The sequence below is a fragment of the Equus asinus genome, chromosome 8 (assembly GCF_041296235.1).
Source record: "Equus asinus isolate D_3611 breed Donkey chromosome 8, EquAss-T2T_v2, whole genome shotgun sequence".
Classification (NCBI taxonomy): Eukaryota; Metazoa; Chordata; class Mammalia; order Perissodactyla; family Equidae; genus Equus; species Equus asinus.
In genome coordinates, this window is record NC_091797.1 from 48,751,453 (window position 1) to 48,773,913 (window position 22,461).

Genomic DNA, 22,461 nt, shown 5'->3' on the forward strand with positions numbered 1-22,461 from the left:
GGGAGGGGTTCAGGAGAGTTTCAGAGAATCTGACCCTTGAACAGAACCTTCCAAAATGAACAACACGTCACCAAATACAGAAGACGGGGAAAGGGCATCCTAGATAAGTAAACAGCAGCCCACAGCCCACGGCATGTCTAGATACGTCCTAGTTAAGTGAAGCACCACAGAGACAATCTGGGAGGGCCTGAATTTCAAGGTCTTTGTGGGAGAGAGGGAGGCAGTTCACAACATATTTTTGAAAAGGAACTTGACAATTTCTATAACTACTCAATATAGGTATAAGACCGAGGCACAATGGACTGGAGCAGGGGAGGTGGTGCTGGCCCCCAGCATGAGACAGACTCCAGGGAAACTGAGAGCATGGCTGAGGCCAATTCTCTAGGTGTGGGGGAGGTGGATCAGGAGGCAGAGAAGCCAAAGGGCTTGGCAAGCTTAACCATGACTCAGGAATGGTCAGGACCAGGGTTTCCAGGAGAAGGAGCAGGCCCATATTAGGTGGGCAAAACACAGCACAGTATTCCAAATAATGGCCTCCAAAGGCAAATCCTGGGAATTTGTAAATGTTACCTCCTATGGCAAAGACTCTGCAGATGCAATTAAATGAAGGATCTTGAGATGGGGAGATCATTCTGGATTATCCAGTTGAGTCCTAAATGCACTCAGCGCCATGCTAACAAGAGTGAGGCAGGAGGAGATTTGACTAGAGAGAGAGGAGGAAAAGGCAAGGTGACCATGGAGGTAGAGACTGGAGTGATGCAGCCACAAGCCAAGGAATGTCAGCAGGCACCAGGAGCTGGAAAAGACAAGGAACAGATTCTCCCCCAGGCCTTTGGTAGGAGTGTGGTCCTGTGAACACCTAAATTTCTGTTGTTTTAAGCTACCAAGATTGTGGCAATTTGTCACAGTAGTGATAGGAAACTAACACACAGTGAGCAAAGAGTCATCCCCCCACATGCTCTTCGCCGTCACGATCACCAGTCTTGATGAGAATAACTCAGATGGAAGGCACTTCAACTATCACGAAAAAGTTGAAGTCCAGGCTGAAGCCTCAGAGGAAGGCTACATTACTAAACTGAGAAACTGGTCAAAAGTTAGGTCATGGGACCCAGGTAAAAGCCCAGACTAGGCCAATACAAGATGGGTGGAAGAAAGGCAAATCACGGCCACCAAATCATGACACATGGGGAAAGGAAGCTGGCTCTGAATAGCAGTAGGGGCAATCGGAGAGATACAGGAACTCAGAGGTCATCAATGGGCCACCAAATTTCCGGTCTAGGATAGCTGCTTAATTTCAAGTGTCCATTGGATATCCTGGAAGAGGCAAGAAGGGATGGCAAACATTTCCATGCACGCTGGCTTGATTGGGACTAACTCAGGAACTAGATCATGACTCGACCATCAAATCAAGGACATCAGTGGATCTAGATGTGAGAAGATTATGGAAGTGAGACAGACGGGGCATGAAATGCTAAAAAGCTTGAAATGTGCTCTTTAGTCAATAAGGGAAATAACTCAATGGGATCCATTTCAGATGGGTGGGGGCAGGGTAAGGTATCCACAGTAGACTGTATAGCCCAGTAAGAAGGGGAATGAATCAGCCAAGGTTGGAGATGATCGAGGCCAGCCATAAGAATGGAAAATGGTGAGGGACTAGAAAAATATTTGGAGGACATGGCAAGTGATTAGAATAGGGAATGAGTAATTGGTAGGGCATAGGGGCAGAAGGTAAATGACAACACCAACCTTTGAAATACAAAACTCAAATGAGAAAGAGTAGAGCAGACACAATGAGTTCGTCTCTGGCTTAAGGTATGGGTGGGTCAATGCTAGGGGTGACAGCCAGAAGCCAGTGGAACGCTAGGATTTGAAATTTAGAATGTCAGAACTGTTTGAATGTTCGAAAAAGTTATCTGTAATGGGCTCTTTCATCACTATGAAAGGGATCCAAAAAAGATTCCTGAAACGTTCATATCCTAAGAACAATATTTTTGAACTATACTCATCCCACCCACTCATAAGAAAAATCTTGCATTGGCAGCACTTAAAAGCAAATTAGAAATTTTCTAAGAAGAAGAAAAAAAGGACCTACCATTAGCCATTTCCCTTTTCTGTCTGTTAGTTTTGAGGACATCTGGTGAAACAGACAACAGAGAACAGCTACCCACGGATCATGGACAGTTGAGAAGGATGGTCCATGATGACCTCAGGGATGACCCAATGATGGAAAAGGTGGCACACTTTTTAAATTTGCAGAGGACATCAAGTTAGCCACTGCTGGAGCAGTCAATGCAGATCCTACGAAGAGAAAAAAAAAACAGTATGTTCACTAATATGGACTAATATGGACCACCTGGGAAAAGAGATGAGGAAAAATATTAATAAAGACACAGATTTACATGAGGAAGAAAATGTATGTTAATCAGATGCAAAAAAGACTCATTTGTGCCCTACAGCTATAGATTCTATATTCCTCTTCACCAAAATGCTCAGGTGTTCAGTGCTCTATGGCAAGATGCAAGCAGCTACCCCATCTAGCATGTGATCTATAATGACTGGTGCTAGCTAAAACGTGGAAATGGCTTAGAGAGAGGAGCATCTGAAATTCCAGAGTAGAGAGAGATCTTGTCAACATGGCTGCAAAGGCAGACTCTGAACTCATCTCCTCCCATGAACACAACCAGGTTACAACTATTTTTGGGAAAATTACCCTGGATAGAAAACTGAAAACTGGATAGAAAGAACCCCCACAACAAGGGACAGTCCTGACTAAGGCAGAAGAGGTAGAAATTCCTTCTGGAGAGAAAAAAGCCACCTTCAGGAGCAGCGGAGTTTCTCAGCCAGCCAGGCGGGAGACACCCTAAGGTACGCAGCCCTCCCTGGAGGAGTGAGGTCCAGAGCGGGGCCGATACTGCTATAAGCATCCTTCAGACTCAGAACAACTGAGACAGCGGTCTTACTATCTGGCTTTGCTGGCTATTAACTGCAGCAGGGATACCCCCAGAAAAGCTATCAGACGAAAGCCAAAAAGTCCTGGGTCTTAAAGGGCCCACGCACAAACTCACCTGTCTCAGCAACCTAAAATCACCAGAAAGAAGGCTGAGAGTCCTTTGGTGAAAAGAGCCTCACCTGGTAGGCTCTGGGTGCATCTCGGTGAGAGGAGAGACCTCTCTGGAGACGGAGACATTGGTAGTGGCCATTGTTATCACCTAGTTCAGGTGTGCTGACACAGACAAACAGACGCCATTGAAGTTCTTCCCCTGGCCTGTTAGCTCAGGGGTCTGCCACACCCACTAGAGCACAGATTTAATCCAGTTCAGCCAGGGCAGGCAGCCCACCCTAGGGACTGGCCACACCCAATAGCAAGCCCTTAGGCTACTTGTCACCCTGCATTGACTGGGTGCCTTGATCCTCTACAGGCAGGTGAGTGTGTCTACCTCTGTGGGCCAGGGCCTGTGTGAGGACCACGTGAACTGTGGGGGCCATTGGTGAAGAGGAGTGGGCCTCTGCAGTGGGGCATTGGGGTACACTCCAGGGGGCTGGGAAGTGTGCTCAGACCAGACTGTGTTGACAGTGTGTGTGGCCCTGTGGGGGGGTGAGGCTTATCAGCAGCAGAAGACCTGTGCTTCATGAATAGCCATAAAAGGATCAGCTCCATCTTCTAAAACCTGAAACAATTGAGTGCTCCCATGCCTAGGGCCAGCCCCACTCAGCTGCACTCCTAAGAGAACTGACAACAGCCTTGTAGGCCTGAGGCCTATTGCAAATGTAAGCCCCTGAGCCTAGCAACCAGCTACACTGGCTACCTACCCAACTAAAAGGAAAACTGCAACAAGAGTGTGCTGTTAGACCTTGTAGCCAATGGTGCTGAGGCTCCCCAAACCAGATTTATAATCAGCTGGCCAGGGAAGGAAAGACTAGACTCTCTGGGTACCTGCATTAAGAGCAACCCTGCCACAGCAGAAGGACATAAGTAGCCCAAAAAGGGGTCACTCCTAGATCATTTGGATTGGTGACGAGAGGGAAGCACACTGCTGGGCCTCAAAAGGCATCTCTTACTTAAGGCCACTTCCCCAAGATCAGGAGACATAGCTGTATCACCTAATACATAGAAATAAGCACAGAGAAAGAGGCATAACGAGGAGACAAAAGAATACATTCCAAGCAAGGGAACAGGACAAAACCCCAGAAAAAGGACTAAATGAAACAGAAATAAGCAACCTACCCAACAAAGAGTTCAAACAAAAACTCATAAAGATGCTCACAGATATTGGGAGAACACTGGATGAACACAGTGAGCTCATCAACAAAGAATTGGAAAATATAAAAAAGAACCAATCATAAATGAAGAATACTGGAAATGAAAAATTCACTAGAGGGACTCAATAGCAGAGTAGAGGATACAGAAAAACAGACCAGTGAACTGGAAGAAAGACTAGAGAAAATTACCCAAGCTGAACAGAAAAAAGCAAAAAGCATTAGACAGAATGAGAACAGTCTAAGGGAACTCTGGGACAAAATCAAGTGCACTAACATTTGTCTTATAGGTGTCCCAGAAGGAGAAGAGAGAGACAAAGGGGCAGAAAATATATTTGAAAAAATAATAGCTGAAAATTTTCCTAACCTAAGTAAGGAAACAGTCATCCAAGTACATGAAATTCCAGACTAGATAGTCTGGTAGGGGTGACAGCATGGGAAGGCAGCAAGGTATAATGCAAAGGACTGTGATATAATCCCTATCCTCAAGCAATCGTGTATGTTAAGATAAATAAGGTTCTGGGGCTGGCCCGGTGGTGTAGTGGTTAAGTTCGTGCACTCCACTTTGGTGGCCCAGAGTTCACTGGTTTGGATCCTGGGCACAGACCTACACACCGCTCATCAAGCCATGGTGTGGGAGCATCCCGCATAGAAGAACTAGAAGAACTTACAACTAGGATATACAGCTATGTACTGGAGGTTTGGAGAGGAAAAAAAAAAAAAAAGAGGGAGATTGGCAACAGATATTAGCTCAGAGCCAATCTTCCTCACACACACACAAAAAAGCATATCTTTAAAACAACAACAAAAAAACTCATCTGATCCATAGCAGTGCGGTGCATATGTTGAGTCCCCCAAGTTTTGACCATGGACTCATTCTACTTTTTTTAAATTTAGTGCCTACTATATAAACCATACTGAGGGGAAATGTAAATGTAAGTAATAATATTTGCCCTTAGGGAGTGAAAACCGATTAAATGGAAAATACAAAATACAGAAATATAAACATGGAAAACATAAAATGGAAATATAAAAAATGTGCAGGTAACAGTTAAGTATTCATACAAGGCAAGAAATGAGAGAGAGAAAATAAGGGTTATGAGCCTTGAAGCGAGAAGCATATATGAAGGAGAGTGGGAAGACACGAGCTGAAGCTCATAAGGAATGGGCAAAAGATACATGAGTGAAAATATGGGTGAAGGAGATTCCAAAGGATTGGAACGATAAAAGTTCAGAATGACCCCGATGTGATAGAAGTTATGACACTAAGCATAAAAAGTAAATTCTTGCTGCAGAGTAGAGGATGTTAAGAGCAACTGGTGGTTGGCCCAAGTGATGACGAGCTGACTGAGGCCAAGCTTTACTCAGAAGCACTGTAAATCTCAAATCAGGAGAGAAAGAGACAATACGGGCTTTAACCAGAAAGCTACGTGGGGAAGAGAGAACAGAATTCCTGTGTCTTAGAGACTAGTCAGGAGGCTGTTACTGCTATCTGAGCATGAAGCTATGAGTTCCCGACCAGGGTAGAAGGAAAAAGCTGAAAGAGAGATGGCTGGGAAAAAAGAGAACTAATAAAGAATTTAAAAGTTTCAGTAACTGCGTGAATAAAGAAGATAAGGAATTGGGAAAGGTTAAAAATTACCTGGGATTACACCTCAGTAATCAGAAGGGTAAGGGTATCAAGAAATAAGGCACTGGGAAGGAAGAAGGTGGACGTAGTTTGAGAAATGATTCTGAATTTGATGGTATAACCCAGACGAAATATCTTCTGTAGGGATCAGAGTCAATGCGAGCCCCGTAGACTGAAGACGGAGGGTAAGAAGTCATCACTCTGGAAGGAAGTTGAAATAATAAATATAGGCTTAGAGAAACCCTTCAGAGAAAGAATTCAGAGGCTACGGGATGAAAAGGTTTTGGAATGTCTCAAACACACATCACAGCTTCTGATTTTAGTGGCAAACTATGAGGAAAAATTCTAAACCAAAGAACTTGGAAGTACTTCAGAGGTAAGGTTGAACTTATACAGGGAACATAATTCTCGAAATATTTCAAAGACAAACATCTAACAAGCAAGAGCCATCCTAAAATATCAAACTGTCAATTTTATGCTCCGTAATGACATTAAATACAAATCTATGGAATTTAACTATGTGAATAAGTTATGGTTAACTAATAACTTCATTTTAATCACATAACACCATGACAAAAAAGAAAAAACAAACAATGTCTCCAACAGGTACGGAGGGTCTGGTATTTTTAGTGCCTGTCTCCGCTTGCCATTGACAACTGCAATAACAACCACTGACATACATGTGTATGGTTTCTCAGGACCCTACACACTGAGAGCTTCAGTGTCAAAGAGCCACAGAAGGTTCTCAAACTTGGAAGGAAAACCAAATATTCTCTTGGGTTGTTGTCAAGCTTCTGGCAGAGAACACAAAGCTAGGAGTCATTTCCACAGCTGCACAGACAGACAGAGGGTTCTGGAGCTTGTCATTAATTGGGGGGGGAAATGATATGGTTTCTGCATATACATAAACACATTTAACCATTAAGCCTTATCTTCCAGTTAAAAATGTCTCAGCGATCCTACTACAAATAAAAAACTTTACACTGCCCTCCTGTCTCATTTCCACCCTCTCCTGCAGTAACCCACCCAAAGTAAGAGAGAAATCATTTTTTCAAAGAATAAAATCTAAAAATAATGTCTACCATTTATTTGTTCTAGTTTATTTAGCAATAATGGCCCACATTTATTTAATACTGATTACATATCTAGTACTGTTCTAAGCTCTTAAATATGCACAAAAACCATAAGCAGTTGGTACTATTATCACCAACGGCATTTTATATAAGGAGAAACCAAGGCACAGAGAAGCTAAGTGACCCAAAATTACATCCTTGGTACGTGGTGGAGCCAAGACTTGAATCTAATCAGTAGGATTCCAGTCCCATACTCAAGCTCATGCTGTCTATCCTGTTTGTCAAACACACGCTCCAACACCACGTCTCCCATTTAAAAACAAAAAGTAAACTATTGTTTAAAGGCAGTAAACATTGTCTATGACATAAGCGTTTTTTGATTATTTCAAAAATCTCCAAGAGGACCAGATACAAACAAACCAAAGGAAAATAGCAACATATACACACGTGCACACGTGCACAGACACTTTCTGAGCATAGTTTAAATTTTAAAGATTCCACTTGGATGCAGAGGAACTCTTGACCATTTAGGGTGATAGGAAAATGGAACGGGCTATACTAAAAGGCAAGCTGGAAGCATTCAGTCCTGAAAAAATCGATTCTCCTGAAAGACTCAGCTTTAGCTTTTTTTTTTTTTTTTAGGAAGATTAGCCCTGAGCTAACATCTGCTGCCACTCCTCCTCTTTCTGCTGAGGAAGACTGGCCCTGAGCTAACATCCGTGCCCATCTTCCTCTACTTTATATGTGGGACGCCTACCACAGCATGGCTTGCCAAGCGGTGCCATGTCCACACCCAAGATCCCAACCACCGAACCCTGGGCCACTGAAGTGGAACGTGCGCACTTAACCACTGTGCAACTGGGCTGGCCCCCTTTGGCTACTTTTTAAAGTAGAGTTTGGACTAAATGCAGTACTGTTCTTAAGATACTGAAGGATTTATTTTACACTTACTCTTAACTTTTCTCCCATTTTCCCTGCTTGCAGTCTAAATCTGAGTTTACAAGAATTATACAAGCATCTGGCACACGATCCTTGGGAAGCATCACAACGTTCATTAAAAACTGATGTTTCAACCTGTATTTATGAAGAATAGATTTTAATTGAAGGCGTTCACAACCAACAATCAAATTAATTGTATTTTTTGATTCTCCTAACATTTCTCTGCATCAATTGTTCTCATTTGGCTAATTTTATCTAAGACGTACTTATTTGCTACTTTATTTCAAAATTTAGAGGCGGAAACGCTCCTAAACATAACTATTAAAAGGTAGAGAAGAAAGCAACCAAGGATTTATTGATGAAATGCAATTTTCCATGTGATTCTATTTCAAATATGAGTAGAAGAGGAATAACTTTGGATTCAATCTTCCATGATCCTATGATAATCCAGAGTTGACAACACAGAACACACGTCATTATGGTTCTACTAGGCCAAATCGTCAGAATGGAGTTTCAGAAGGAGTGTGCTAGAAACAGCATTAAAAGCTTTATCAACAGCTGCCAGAGACTGGAAACAGCCTCAGCCCCACCATTATCCATTACACGAGGATATTCAGTCCTTATCCATTACATGAGGTCCTAGTGAATCCTTCCGTCAACACCATGGTGGTGTGGAGAATGTTATAGGAAACGTGGGTGGCCATGTTTCTCTCTCCCTCACTCCCCCAACAGTACCCAATGCCCAACGTAATGCTAACGTAGCTGGATCAACAAGGAAAAACTCTTTAAAATTCAGCGTCAATAGTGAGAATAACAGAAGCCAGAAGCTCAGCATTTAAATAACAAAATAAATTCGAAAAATACCTTGAAATTACTTCCTATAAGTGACGTTGGCATTCCATGAAACTTTAGGATTTCTCTGTACTTCCAAAATCTTAGCTGCTTAGATCTATGCCTACGAGAATAAAAAACTATAGGCAGACGTAAGCAGTATAAAACTTAAAATCATATTTTATTATTGCCCTCTTCAGAAATGTTTCTTAATGCCTCATCCTACACAGAACACTCTAAGCCTGTTTTTCCAAACATCATAAAACAGAAAACTAGCATCCAGGGTAGCTGTTGATGGGTATTCTGGGAAACAAAGACTCTGAGCTCAAAGTGTGAGACACACGGCATGCTATCATTCTTGGAAATGCACAGTACATATTAGTAAACTCAAGACGGAGAAGTCCAGAGGAACTTTGTGAAGTCTTGCCTACACTTATTTGATCATAGAATGCATTTTCACAAAACACTTCATGAGACACCAGGGCTGCGTAGAATACAGTTTGGAAAATGTTGCTCTACACCCTTGAGCTCAGCAATAAAGACTTAACCGTCTGACCCCAAATTACCCTTAATCCTCATCAACAACATATTTTCACAACTCTGATGAGCAATGTAGATCTCATACCCCAGTTTCCTCCATAAAAAGTCTTTCCTCCAGTCAAGTCCATCTCCTTCCCCACCTCCTCAACAGGCATTTGCTCCACTGTTTTGTTCAGACCATTCCCCATGCTGGAATTTCTACCTTCAATCATTTTGTTCAATTTAATTCCTTAACACTTGAGATAAAATCCTACCTTGTACGTCTCCCACACATGATGTCGTCTTTCCTTTCCCCTAAAGGCCACCCCAAATAAAATGACGCTTGTTTGGGACTCACCTACTGTCCGTACTACAAATCTCTATTTGCTGTGCATATGTCTGGTCCTCCAACTGCCCAAGGACTGTCTGAGAATAGGTTAGGTTCTAAGCTCTAAGTTTTTACTACAATATCTAATACACAGTATTTTGTTCCAACAGAGCAGATACTCTATACTTAAATCTTCATGGATTAGAAAACTCATGCCAGTAGCCACTCAAATGATGTTGCCGTGCCACACACGGTTTTCAGAATTAAATGACAGACACAGTAAAATGACTCAAAACACTTAATAATTGGGCATATTGATATTCTCTAGAAAATCTTTTGGCCTAGTTTAGAAATTACCAAAAGGACACAATCAAGTGAGGTCTACAAATCGACATCTCAAAGGATTCCTTTGTCGATTCCTTAAGAACGACTTAATATACACGGCACATGCTCAGACGTTTAGAAAAGGGAGTAGCATTGGGATTTCCATACCTTCTGTAATCACAGAATCCACCTCTTACTCTGTACGTCAAAATTTGTAACTTCAGATATGCTTATGCAGTATGGGCATACCTGGGAGATAGTTCAGGTTCATTTCCAGGCTACCACAATAGAGCAAATAGGCAATAAACTGAGTTACATGAATTTTTTAGTTTTCCAGAGCATATATAAAAGTTATGTTTACACTATACTGTAGTTTGTTAAGGATGCAATAGCATTATGTCTAAAAATATAGTGTATATATCTTAATTAAAAAATACTGGGTGGGGCCAGCCCAGTGGCATAGCGGTTAATTTTGCACACTTCACTTCTGCAGCCCAGGGTTCGCGGGTTCGGATCCTATGTGCAGACCCACAGACTGTTCATCAAGCCATGCTGCAGCGGTGTCCCACATACAAAATAGAAGACTGGCATAGATGTTAGCTCAGGGCAAATCTTCCTCAAGCGAAAAAAAAAAAAAAAAGATTGGCAACAGATGTTAGCTCAGGGCAAACTTTCCTCAGCCAAATAAATAAACACTTTACTGCTTAAAAATGTTAACTATCATTTGAGCCTTCAGCGAGAGAGAATCTTTTTGCTGGTGGAGGGTCTTGCCTCCATGTTGACGGTTGCTGACTGACAGGGTGGTGGTTGCTGAAGGGTGGGGTGGCTGCAGCAACATTTTAAAATTAGAAAATAAAGTGTGCCACATCAATTGACTCTTCCTTTCCTGAACAACTTCTCTGTAGCATGCGATGCTGTTTGATAGCATTTTACCCACAGTAGAACTTCTGTCAAAACTGAAGTCAATCCTCTCAAACCCTGCTGCTGCTTTGTCAACTAAGGGGATGCAATATTCTAAATCCTTTGTTGTCATGTCAACAATCTTCACAGAATGGTCCCTAGATTTCATCTCAAGAAACCACTCTCTTTGCTGATCCATAAGAAGCAACTCCTCATCCACTGAAGTTTCATCATGAGATGGCAGCAATTCAGTCACATCTTCAGGCTCCACTTCGAATTCTAGTTCTCGCGCTATTTCCACCACATCTGCAGTTCCTTCCTGAACTGAAGCCTTGAACTTCTCAAAGTCATCCGTGAGAACTGGAATCAACTTCTTCCAAACTCCTGTTAACGCTCATATTTTGACCTCTTCCCATGAACCATGGATGTTCTCAACGGTATCTAGAATGGTAAACCCCTTCCAGATGGCTTTCAATTGACTTTGCCCAGATCCATCAGAAGAATTACTGTCGATGGCAGCTTCAGCCTTACAAAATGCATTTCTTAAATAATAAGACTCGAAAGTCAAAATTAGTCCTTGATCCATGGGCTGCAGAATGGATGCTGTGTTAGCAGGCATGAAAACAACATCCATCTCACACATCTCCATCAGAGCTCTTTGATGACCGGGTGCATTGTCAATGCGCAGCAATATTTTGAAAGGAATCTTTTCTCCTGAGCAGTAGGTCTCAACGGTGGGCTTAAAACATTCACTAAATTGTGTTATAAACAGATGTGCTGTCATCTAGGCTTTGTTGTTCCATTTATAGAGCACAGGAGGAGTAGATTTAGCATAATTCTTAAGGATTAAAATCCCTAGGATTTTTTGGAATGATAAGTGAGCACTGGCTTCAACTTAAAGTCACCAACTGCATTAGCCTCTAACAAGAGAGTCAGTCTGTCCTTTGAAGCTTTGAAGCCAGGCATTGACTTCTCCTCTCTAACTATCAAAGTCCTAGATGGCATCTCCTTCCAATAGAAGCCTGTTGTGTCTACATTGAACATCTGTGTTTCATGTGGCCCCTTCATCAATGACCTTAGCTAGATCTTCTGGAGAACTTTCTGAAGCTTCTGCATCAGCACTTGCTGCTTCACCTTGCACTTTTATGTTAGGGAGACGGCTTCCTTTCTCAAACCTTGTGAACCAACCTCTGCTAGCTTCAAGCTTTTCTTCTGCAGCTTCCTCACCTCTCTCAGCCTTCACAGAATTGAAGAGAGTTAGGGCCTTGCTCTAGATTAGGCTTTGGCTTAAGGGAATGTTGTGGCTGGTTTGATCTTCTATCCAGACCATTGAAACTTTCTCCATATCAGCAATAAGGCTGTTTCACTTTCTTATCACTCTTGTGTTCACTGGAGTAGCACTTTTAATTTCCTTCAAGAACTTTTCCTTTACATTCACAGCCTGGATGTTTGGTACAAGAGGCCTCGCTTTTGTCCTGTCTCAGCTTTTGATATGCCTTCCTCACTAAGCTTAATCATTTCTAGTTTTGATTTAAAGTGAGAAACGAGAGACTCTTCCTTTCACTTGAAAACTTAAGAGTCCATGGTAGGGTTATTAATTAGCATAATTTCAATATTGTTGTGTCTCAGAGAATAGGGAGGCCTGAGAAGAGGGAGAGAGATGTGGGCAAAGCAGGTCAATGGAGCAGTCAGAACACACAAACATTTACTGATTCAGTTCACCATCTTATACGGGTGTGGTTCATGGCACCCCAAAACAATTACAATAATAACATTAAAGATCACAGATCACAACAAATATAATAATAATGAAAAAGTTTGTGATATTGTGAAATTACCACAATGTGACAGAGACACAAAGTGAGCAAACGCTGTCGGAAAAATGACGCCCATAGACTTGCTCAATGCAGTGGTGCCACAAACCTTCAATTTGTAAAAAAACAAAATATCTGCAAAGCTCAATAAAACGATGTATGCCTGTATGTGCACAAGTCTGATTTTATCCCCTCTCCAGGACACGCATGTGACTCTCCTCTTTTCAGGGGACCTTCAGATGACACCAGCCTATCTAAAGACAACCGCAACCATATGGCATATCCATCTCTATGGAGGAAATAAGTTCACATCTAGGAGTATCTGATTTTGGCAAATTAAATTAAGAAAGTTCACAGAAGTCTGAAGGTGCAGAGTATTCACAAAGAATTCCAGACTTCAAAGTAACTGGATAATAGACCTGGAGAGAACACAATACATATTTACCAGTATGACATCTGAAAAACCACTCAGACAGGAAGATGGCTAGCCTAAAAGTCAATATTACACTTTCTTAACCAGGTGAAAAGAATAATTAATATACCATTGAGTACAGGATGGCTGAGAACCTACAAAAGCAGTTCATTATGTAATTCCAGAATCAGAATTATTGTTCTGGGGCTTAGAGTAGGGAGCATCCAAACTTGCCCTCGGGAAGCAGTAGAGGATTGATTAAAAGCCCTGGAGCAAGTGGTCCTGATTCAAATCCTGGCTCCACTTCGTCCTAGGTATCTGACGGGGGCAAATTTCTTCTCTGAGTTTCCTCATCTGACCAATGTGGATAAAATAATATCCACTCCATCGGGTGGTGAAGTTTCAATGTGATAACATCCGAGACATGATTACAACACTGCTTAGGACCCAGAAAGCATGTGATATATATTAGCCTTATTACATCCCTGTGATCTAAGTAGACTTATCCTGAAGGCTGGTACTGCAGTGACTAAATGAGCACAGACACAAACCTCTATCCTGCTCCCTTTAATGCTATTCCATACTGTTGTGTGGATTACTTATTCCAAGAGGAACAGAAAAGGCTTGCTGTGGGCGTTCATTAGTAATAATTATTTACAGTCCCTAAGTCCTACTCACGTCCTGCAGGGGAGGTAAAATTACAACTTTAGACAAACAATCATCGTCACAGGGAAATCCATAAAGCAATCTAAATTATAATTCTGTTACTGGCATAGCTGTGGAAGTTGCACGTTTGAGTTACATTGTCATTCATTTGCACATATTTACCATGTTTTTACGTGCACATGGTTTTAGCATCATATACAACAGGAACAGGTCATTCTATGTAGAGTCACTATGAACGTGAAAGATATCAATATTTTTCTCTCTTTCCTTGATCGAAGGAAAAAGTTTCAAAAGAAAAATCTAGGCTTTAATGGTTCTTTCATTTCATTTAACACATTAATAAATACTTTATGGAAAAAAGAAGGAGCAAATATTTTCATCTTATTATAGCTGAAAAACTCTTAAAAGAACACTCAGAAGTTCTTTCATTATCAAATAAATGTGAGTTTAACAAAGTCTTAATAGGTGTCATTTGAGGAAAGCTCTGCAACTTGAATCTACTTGGTACTATTTCCAGTTATTATTTATTTGTTCTTTCGTTCCCGTCTCTATTTCTTAATATTTTCCTATATCTCACACTCTACATCATTTTTGTTTTTATCTTTGGACCTCATCTTTCTTTCATGTCTTCTACGATATCTTTTTACCTTTTCAGTAGGTGACTTAATTTTGGTGTAGTTCTTTCACATATAAATTTTCAGTACTGTCACTCTTTCTAAAAGTCAAGTCTCATTCCTCCCTTTTCTTCCCACCCTGCTAATTTCCTTTGAGAAGGACTGCTTTTTGGCGTTTGTTGCTGATAGAAAGTAGAAGTGACAGAGCATAAGCTGAGAACTCAAGCCAGCTTCAAATCAGCTTGAAGTTGACACTCTCCTTGAGAATATGGTCTCCTCCTTCTCTGAAGGTGGAAAGACTTGATTTCCACTCACTGTACTCCTCCCCTCCACAGGGTATAGGAACAAAACAGATTAAGTGGTAAGCACACAAAATGAAAACAGTTTTGTATTACAGCATATATTGGAAAGTTTCTCATTCTTTATTTTGTTTTTATTTTAAAGGGTTTTTTATTTCCGTGAGGAAGATTGGCCCTGAGCTAACATCTGTTGCCAATCTTTCTCTTTTTTTTTTACCCCCTCCCAAAAGCCCCAGTACATAGTTGTATATCCTAGCTGTAAGTCCTTCTAGTTCCTCTACGTGGGATGCCACCACAGCACGGCTTGACGAGCAGTACATTATGTAGGTCTGCACCCAGGAACCAAACTGGCGAACCCTGGGCCATCACAACAGAGCACATGAACTTAACCACTATGCCACCAGGCCAGCTCCCTAAAAGATAGTTTCTCATTCTATATGTAATATATAAAACATAAGTTTCTCATTATATATAATGCTATATGTAATGAAATATAAATATTTATAAACATAAAAACATGCAATTTTACATCTTCTCTAACAAAATCTAGTGGTAATTCTATTATTTAACAAAAAGACTCTAAAATTTTATTTGGGTCTAATTAACACACTCTTAGTATGATAAAAATGCCTGAGTTTTGCAGGATATGTGCTTAGCTAGTTATGCTAACATGCCAAAAGGCCCAGAAGTCATAAAACCCCATGTTCTGTTTTGTGCTGTCATTGTTATTTCTATGTAGTAATATTTCATAGAGATAATCAGCAATATGTTAACTTTCCAACCTATGTTTACTTTAAAAAGACCTTGGCATTTTTATTTAGACTTAGGGTCACACTTCTGTTAAATTAAAAGAGACTATAAGGTCATTTAGCCCTCCTGCAAACACACGTCCTGCAAAGTTCCTCTCCTGCAAATATGTGTCAACCACGGGAGGATCTAAGGACACAACTTCCTTTCTAGGAATTTAATATAAAGCTGATTCATCTTTGAACCCATCTAAAAATGGGATTAGTTCATGAAGAACTGCAAAGGACATAAAAAATAAAGTAATCTTATCTCAACAGTAGTTTAAACACAGGAATTCAGCACCCGCATGAGGCCCCATCAACTATGCGGGCAATGGGAGCCAGCCCTCGCCGGCTACAGGCTTACCCTCTGTCTTAACTGTTGCTGACTCCATTTGCTCTCTGTGCAAGTGTAAGACCCCACATTTGGCCTGTGGACCCGCCAGTAGCAAAATGGAAAGGGTCCAAAACCACTTCACCTTGCTTTATAAAGGTCACTGACCTCAATTTTCATAATGAATCGCTTTAGAAATGCATTTGTTTTTGAAATAATCCAGAAGAGAGATGTCGGGTTTGGCTGGGATAGGTCTTTCACTATTTAATGGCTACCCCCGAGTGTCAGCTGTAATTCAAAATGTGAAGTAGATCAGGTTTGGGGGAACTTTCTGAAATCCTTTTCGAGTTCCCCTGTATTCATCCAAGACAACTACAAAACAACCTACTGAATTCTCTTCATTCCCAAATGTCCAATTTCTCACCCTAAGTGCCCCCTCCCACGTGTCCCCCAGCATCCCTCATTACAGCACTCACCCCCATCCTGACTTTCTCTGCTACACACCAGACCAGAATTTCTTAAACTTAAGAAATCTACAAAAGTCTACTCATTCTCCCAGTATTGACCTAAATTATTTTATTAGATTTTCAAAATACGTTCACAAACACAACTATGAATAAACTCCTTAAGTTCCTTAAGCTTGTAACTCCTACAGAACTATAAAACCGAAATAAATTTTTAAGAAAAATTCATGAAAAGCTACAAAACCAACATGAATTCATTTAACAGTATTAGTTGACTGCAATAGATTAGGTTTGGCAACAACTAATTTGTCACTTGCTGCCTGACTATGGCACTGATGCTACAGCCAAAATTCTTTAGAGCTAAGAGTGCTTATGTTAGTCTGGACAGCAGTATGGCTCAATTCTCCCACCACTTCTTCTATTCGACCTATATCAGAAAAGGATGTCATCCAGCCTAAACTTGGTATAAACTCATCACTTATAAATCAATCATTAGCCAGAAACAAAGACTATGACGGAGAGGCAGGCACAAATGTAAACACAGGTGCTGAAGTTTAATGGGATGACCCTGTCATAACATTACCATTCAGATGATTCAGAATGTGTTTATATCAGTTTATTATTATTATTATCAAAATGAAAACACAAAGTTATGATGGTCTGGTGGAGAACCGAAGTCCCTAAAAATATATGCTCTGGACAGAAGACTCCACAGTCCAATTGATGGACAACTCTCCAGCTACACTCCTCCATCCTTACTCTCAGTCCAGCTACCATATGGGAAAGCAATACAATGAGTCAATCCCTCATGTGGAGCCGTCTTACTTTCCAAGAATATTCATCATTTAAAAATGAACTCTTGAAGGGGTCACAATGTCTTTAATCCAAAGAGTAAGGTTTTAACTAGAATCTCAAGCATGATGGGAAAAGAGAGAGAGAGACAGAGAGAATGAAAGCCAGCCAGCCAGCCAGCAAGTAGGAGAGAGAGTAAGAGAAGGAGAGCAAGAGTGAGATTTATTTAGGGGGAGAGTTTTTAGGGAGAAATTGTTTAATTCCCATTGCTCTCTAATAACAGCACACTCCACGTAGACTTCTTTTCATCCTTCATTCAACGGCATTTTGACTATCGGTGTTATTCCCAGAGCAAATAACAATTTATATTTGCCTCATGTTAAGCACATACGTGTGTGCATGTGCACACCCACATCCCGTGTGCCACTCGGGTCCACAAACCCAGGTCTAAGTAGCTCCAAAGCACGAGCCCCTCCCTTCTCTTCCTTTCCCTGACTTCCTCTGGAAAAAGTACAGATGCGGTGCCTAAGGCAGAAGTAGCCCTGAAATGAGAAATTTGTCTCTTATTATCTGTTGCGGCTGCTGCCCAATCCCAAAAGACAGAGAACCGTGCTCCAGCTGGAGGCACAACAGTGACGCAGCCGTCCCCAAGAGGAAACTCACAATCTTGCACCCAAATATTTTAACCTCAGGCCAGCAGGTAACAGCTATATTCTCAACAAATTTAACTCACCAACCTTTTCCCAAGATCTATTATGTGAGATTTATTTTGGAGCCTATACCACAGAAGAAAACTAAACTGCAAAGAAACAAACATAATAATAAATGATAGTCTTAATAATAATAACAGCTAACATGGATTGTGCCAGGCACGTGTTACGAGAGCTTTACCTAGATTTTCTCATTTACCCTCACAAATTTGAGATATGTAAAATTACCACAAGCGATATGTACACACGGCAACTCCCATAAGTTTAAACATTGAAACCAGAGTCCTGAAAACGTCATTACCATTGTCTGACACAGAAGGACACTTTGACTTCATATGATATTACTATTGATTTATAATTGACATAAAATATTGAATAGATATAAAAATATTTAAGACATGTAAGAATGAAGAACTTTTTAAAAATATGGACACTCTATTAGTCAGCGAGGGCTGCCATCACAGAGTACCCTAGACTGGGTGTCTTAAACAACAAAACTTATTTTCTCACAGCTCTGGAATCCGGAAGTCCAAGATCAAGGTGCTGGCAGGTTCGGCTTCTTTCAAAGCTTCTCTTCTTGACTTGTAGATGGTCACCCGGTCACCCTCTTGCTGCCTCTTTCACATGGATCCTCTTGGCTTTGCTTCCCTGTCATCTTTTTTGTGTGTCCAAATTGCTCTTCTCGAAGGCCATGAGTCAGATTGGATAAGGGCCCACTCTAACAGCCTCATTTTAACTTAATCACCTCCTTAAAGAACTTATCTCCAAATAAGGTTATATTCTGGAGTACTAGGAGTTGAGATTTCAACACATGAATTTGGGGGAAACATAATTCAACCCACAACAGACACCCATATTCCATGTCAATGAAAGAAACTGAACATTTGCAGCCCCTCTGTGGGTCCCTTCCAGATCACAACCCTCTTCCCTTAGTGGCAACTACTCTTTTCATTTTTGTTTTGCATTTCTTAATAGTTTTACCAACTATATTTGCATGTTTTTAAGACATTACTTTTTTCTCTAACAATCATTTAAAGCAACAAATTTCCCTCGAATTACTCCTTTAGCTGCATCTCTCACAGACTTTGATATATTGGATATGCATTATCATCATTTCAAAATATATTCTTCTGTGACCTATGGGTTATTTAGAAGTATGTTGTTCAATTTCTAAATGTGAGGGTAATTTCTAGATGGCTTTCTGTTATTAACCTCTGATTTAATTTTGTTATTGTCAAAGAATATACTTTCTATGAATCAATCCCTTTTAAATTACAGAGACTTGTTTGATGGCTCAGCATATGGTCTCACATTTGGCATTAAAATAATAAAGTTAAGAACAGCGTAATTTAACATGGCTGCATTCCCTGTGGCTAAGGTGACTCAAGACATCAGTCACTTATAGGATTGCTTAAACAAGTAGAAGCAAGCTAAAAACAATTTTTTTTTAATTAGGTGAAAATTTGATTACTACTTGTGGAAAATGGACAAAGCTTTCATTTTTAGGGACATGAGTATTCTTTTTTACCCAAAGTATTGACTAAAAGAGTCTGAAAATAGTAATCATATATTAGAGTTATACCATTTTTTTAAACATCCCATAGAATTTCTAAACCAAATATTAATCACTTACTCTAGCAGTCAAGTATTAAGAGATACCAAGAGATCAAGAAATTATCTTAAAACTTATCCCATGGCAAATTGAACTGACCTGGTATTTGGGATTTCCTTAAGAAATATCCAGAGAGACTGTCCAGCATCAAGGTTTATAGATAAAAGTTATACAGTAGTGCCCCCTCATCCACGGTTTTGCTTTCTGCAGTTTTGGGTTACCTGCAGTCAACCGTGGTCCACAAATGTTAAACAGAAAATTCCAGAAATAAATGACGCATAAATTTTAAATTGTGTGCTATTCTGAGTAGTGTGATGAAATCTTGCACTGTCCTGCTCCCATCCTGCCCGGGATGTGAATCATCCCTTGGTCCAGCTTATCCACACTATATACACTATCCGCCCATTAGTCACTTACGAGCCATCTTGGTTATCAGATTGACTGTCGCATTATCACAGGGCTTGTTATTTTATGTAATAAGGGTCCCAGAGAGCAAAAGTGGTGACGCTGGCAATTTGGATATGCCCAAGAAAAGTTACTGTTGTTAATCTCTGTGTCTAATTTATAAATTAAACTTTATCTTAGGTATGTATGTATAAGAAAAAACATAGTATATATAGGATTCAGTACTGTCCACGGTTTCAGGCATCCTCTAGGGGTCTTGGAATGCATCCCCCGTGGACAAGGGAGGACTACAGTATACAATAAAAATGTAAACCTTTTCTTCAAAGGTTTCCAAATATATTACAGGAGAAAAAAGCATACAAAACTACTTTCAAATTTCTACAAATTATGGCAACCTAAAATAGTGACAAATTTTTTTAAACGAAAAAACAACCATTCAGTGCTCACTGTCTTACATTAGGGAAAACCATTTGGTCATGTCCAGTTCCCCCAAAACTATTTTAACACCAGGATTCAGAAGTAAACCTTATTTAGATGGATTTCTAGTCAAGAACTTGACCTACAAAAGTTATATAAATCAAAAAGTTAGGCAATATCCTCAAAGGAAGGAACTAAAATGGTTTCAAATTTTTCAGCCTGGGGAAAAAAAAATGAACTAGAAGAAACATAAATGTTTCCTAAATACTTTATACCACATAGCTAAGTAGAGAGGATTTTTAACATCTAATTTTTAAACTTCTTTAAAAGTGAATTTCCATAAGTACTATGGAAATAGCATGCTCTAATTTTAACCATAATCATGGTAACTACTGACATTTTTGCAATCACCTTTTAAAATAAGACTCCAGAGATGCAGCTTCTGGGGTTGTTGCATTCCAACGTGCTGTTAGGAACACTGTATGCATAGAGCTGTTGGTTTGACGGTGCTTGCACTGCTTCAAACATTCCTCTGGTGAGCCTGTGTTAATGAAAAGTCTTCTTTCCAAAGATTCTTTTGGACCACTCTTACAGAAATCTTGTATCAGAGCCAGCAAACAGCCCCATGCAGATCTGCAACTGTACATTTTTCAGGCATTACACTAGATTTTCTTATACAGTTCCCTATTAAAATGGTTTAAATTCCAAAGCAAGCCTTGGGAAACAGAGCCCACACTATCTCAAGCCTTTCTACAGCATCTGGCAATGGGACTGGAGGGGAGAAATGAAAAAACAAAAGTAGTTTTCAACACTTATGTTGGAGAGGCAAATTAATCCTTACTACGGGAACAAGGGGCAAGCCTTTTGTAATCATCGATCCTGAAACGTTCTTATGACAATTTTGATTTTACAAAATTAGGTTTTGGCCTTAGCCTGCAGGTATTTCCCTATTGCATTCTGGATTAATCCACCTTTACAGCTAATTCCTGTCAAAATGACAAAGGAGAATTGATTTCTTTTGGTGAGGTAGCCTTATCGATGGAAACTTCTACGCACTGATTGACGAGGTGTTAGAGGATAGAACCATTAACTGATTTGTAATAATAATAAAAAAAAAACAGCAAAATCTCCACTTATGACCAGCAATTGATAAAGGTACCTCTTTTCCATTGGTAAATTTCTTTAATCTAAAATTTATAAAGCAGTCCAACTCAACAATCACTCAACTTAATCTACCACAGCTTTATTAAAGCAATTCCCACTGACACGGCCTAAGTTAAAGGTCACTCAGCATGGTCATCATAATATTAAATAAGCAAAAAATTTAAAAGTCAAATGGAAAATGCTGTTTAAAGTTATATTGTGGTGTAATGGAAAACTTGCAGCTCTGCAATCAGATGATCTAAATTCAAAGTCCTGCTTGGCACTTATTAAGCATTTTACTTAAGTTGTCTGAGTCTCAGTTTTCTCATTTCCAAAATGTACAAACCCCTACCTTGCCGAGGAATTGTACTAAGTGAGGTAATAAAAGTAAAATGTCTGATATACAGCAGAGACTATAATAGTTAATAGCTAAATAGCTAGTTTTATTAGTATTATTGTTTGGAATAAAACCTTAAGAGCAAATCACTTTCTCATCTGTCCATGTCCATATTAAACTAATTGGGCAAAGTAAAAATTCCATTTAATGGGCTTCTCTCAGGCTCTTCTTAAAAAACAAAAAAATCCAGCATTTTTCCAACAATAAAATTGTGTTATTACAATGTCCTTAATGATATATTAGCTTTTTATATTGTTGGTTTCACTTTCACAAGGGAACTGAAAGGAACAATTAGACTTTAAAATGCATTTCTAATACATAGGAATACATTTCTAAGATCTCCTGATTACATGGATTTTAACTGCTATGCATTTAGCACGACCTCAGCAAAAACAAGCTGATCTACCAGAAAGGCAATGTGAATGCAACCCGGACTGCAACAAATGTTAATTGCTCTTGAATTTCCCTTCTTGTAAATACTGATGGGGAAACAGAATTGGTGCCAGAAGACTGGAGATGAGGAAAATAAAGTTCCCACTTTCAAAAAGACAGGAAAGGGAAACAAAAAGAGAGAATCCCAATCCCACACACCACCAGGGCACTTACTGTTGATCCTGGACAACATTCTTGGCAAATCGTTAAAGGAATGGTTTGTGACTACTCAGAAAAGAAAGCAACAACCCTGGCACTCAGTTTGGGTTCAATAGGGACAAGACAAACCTCATTTCCTTCTCGGACAAGGCTAGTTGCCTGGCAGATCAGGGAAATACATCTGACAAAATATACTTGGACTTGA

The 22,461-nt window shown here is 40.1% G+C and overlaps 1 long non-coding RNA gene across 8 annotated transcripts in view; it reads right to left on the reverse strand.

The window, feature by feature from the left end:
• Nucleotides 1–22,461, reverse strand: part of LOC139045987 (uncharacterized) — a 366,411-nt gene that overhangs the window by 84,914 nt on the left and 259,036 nt on the right. For all 8 annotated transcript variants that reach the window (XR_011505563.1, XR_011505562.1, XR_011505561.1 and 5 more), the window contains one exon: nt 2,093–2,298. This is a non-coding gene — a long non-coding RNA (uncharacterized lncRNA). The remainder of the gene's footprint in view (nt 1–2,092; nt 2,299–22,461) is intronic.